The sequence below is a fragment of the Paramisgurnus dabryanus genome, chromosome 11, assembly GCF_030506205.2.
Source record: "Paramisgurnus dabryanus chromosome 11, PD_genome_1.1, whole genome shotgun sequence".
Lineage (NCBI taxonomy): Eukaryota > Metazoa > Chordata > Actinopteri > Cypriniformes > Cobitidae > Paramisgurnus > Paramisgurnus dabryanus.
Window position 1 is genome coordinate 20,147,213 of NC_133347.1, and position 2,525 is coordinate 20,149,737.

At 35.2% G+C, this 2,525-nt stretch overlaps 1 long non-coding RNA gene across 1 annotated transcript in view; it reads right to left on the reverse strand.

Moving 5' to 3' along the window:
* Positions 1 to 902: 902 nt before the first annotated feature.
* LOC135729575 (uncharacterized) overlaps positions 903 to 2,525 on the reverse strand; it is a 2,219-nt gene continuing 596 nt past the window's right edge. The window contains exon 3 of the long non-coding RNA XR_010525710.2: positions 903 to 1,006. This is a non-coding gene — a long non-coding RNA (uncharacterized lncRNA). The remainder of the gene's footprint in view (positions 1,007 to 2,525) is intronic.

Below are 2,525 nucleotides of genomic sequence, written 5' to 3' on the forward strand. Positions count from 1 at the left end.
GAGCCGTCATTAAACATGACACCATACGCTTGACATAAAACACACTCAGGAAAAACAATCACTCTAAATGACCGGCAATAAAACCATTAAATACTTTCTGTCTAAAGTTGACAACTTGTACAGATTTTGATTGATGGTCCCGCCCCCCTGTCAAAGGGTCATAAAAACGACCTGTCAGATAGCAACTGTCACCGGGTGGGGGAGGGGGTCATAAAAGTTTGACGAATGCCGTCCCGCTACAACTACTTGTAATTAATACAGTACTGCAACTTCAGTGTGTGATCTTAAAAAAAAAATAAGAAAAAAGCGGAATGCTTACCACGCAGACTTTTTATAACTCTGCAATCATTAAATAAAAAATCATTAAATAAGTTAACCGCTTGTGGACAGTAGGGGGCCCCCCAAGCCCGTGGGGCCCCAAGCAATTGCGTGGTTTGCGTGGTGGGTAAACACGCCACTGTACGTCTAATAGACGGTGAATGTGGGTCTAGGCTAAAACAAGGCTAATTTTGGGCTGTCAGTGAAAATCTAGTAGACGTCTATCATAGCCCAAGAATAGACTAGCCGTTAAATAGACGGCTATTAAACGACTACACGTGTGTGTCTAATAAACAACAAAAGAATGGCTAAAGAATTATTTTTAATCCATTAAAAAAGGTTCTCATAAACATGCAATCATGCAATTTATTACAAAAATATTGTTAATACAATTGGACTTCAGATAAGACAAAATGAAGAAAAACTACTTTTAACAAAAAGAATAAAAACAGTAACAAAATAAAAGCATAAATAACAAAATACAATTTTTAAAATGAAATAACAAAATACAATTTTAAAAATGAAATAACATCTAAACATTAACAAACTATCTTCAGTTCACTTCAACTTATTAATTGTACTAATTTCTATACCCTCCCCCCCGTGCTCCCTGGTGACTGTTTGAAATGCCCCCATTGCATCCTCACTTCCAGTTCTGTTGCTGCTGGAAAGTTGTTCAACACAGCATCTGCCAAATATGATATGAAAAGAATGCATGAGACAAGTATTTTTGCTGTATGTTAAATGTGATAGTCATTCTCTTTTGAAAAAGTCATATATAAATATTGACAGGTCAACAACAGTAATCATACCGTTCTCATTACTACAAACAGAAGTGCATGTTTCTCTGCGTGTGTTTAATGACATTTTGGAACTAGCAAAAGAGGCTTAAAGGCAGGGTATCTGATTTTGATCCAGAGAAACATTTTAGTTATGCTGGTTGAAAGTCTCCTCAAATATTGATAGCTCTCACTATGTTAAGTGGTCTAAATGTGTATTTTTATATATTTGTGTCATCTGTAAAAGGCGTAGGACCAAAAACGTTAAACAAATCATTGAACCCCGACCAAATGCAATATTTGGACATGGGCCAGTTACCGGTTTCAAGAGTCAAGGTTTTCGGAGTCAAGGTTTTAAAAAACCACAAAAATTTTCTGTGATACGGTTTTCAATGTATGAACTGTGTTTACACAAAGTGAATTAAATCATGTAATTGAATTCATGTTTACATTTACAATTGAAAGAATATTATCTTTTAAAGGCTTTATTTTTACCTGGCAAAAACGTTGTTTGTTGCTTAAAAAAAAATGTATTGTGTCCAGTTGAAAAGTTGATGTTTTAATACGCAGACATTTGAAAATAACACATTTTAGTGTCACAATGGCAATACCGCAACACCGTGGTATTTTGGCTTACGGTTATCATACTGCCAGAATCTCATTCGGGCCCATAATTGGACGCATACAATTTTTGCCCCTCTTCTGTGAACGTGTTTTGCATGCCACTTCACAACCTGTTCACGCTCTGTAAAAATAGGGAGAATCAAATAAACCTTCATGCTGAATTGACACAGGAGCTACAAAACGAAAGACATTTTGAAACAACAAAAAAACATCTGGATGAGCAAAGAGCAAAAACCCAAATTAACATTGGTAAGTTCACTGCTTTTCTGCAAGATGGAAACAGCTACAGGTCTGAAAGGGTCGTTGCAGTGTTTCTTTTGGAAAGGTAGGTATGCAGTGTGATTCTATTTTGATGGATTCAGATTGTATTTTAATGAAACGTGTTGCTTATGTAGTTTGTGTTCCTTTACGAATTAGTGTAATGATATTTATCTTTTCAAATTTCTAAACGTGCTGTATTTATTTTGGATTAAAACAGTTGTTTATGTTGGTTATTTTGGTTATGTTATTCACTTTGTCAGTCTTACTGGTTAATGAGATAGGAGTGTGCTTCTGGTTGGTGCGTGTAGGCTAAAGTTAGTATTTTTCAAAATCAAATACCCTGCCCTTTAAGATGCCAAGCATAAAATATTCACAATACAATCTTATGGACATAAAACCTGTCAAATGTCTAAAAATAAAACATCTAAACAATATTGTATGGGTGAGTTAACGGTTGTATCGGCAAAGAGTAATTTAATCTGGTGCTTTTAATGATTAGAAAATATTAAGGCAGTACTGGACTGTCGTCAATTACTCCTCACA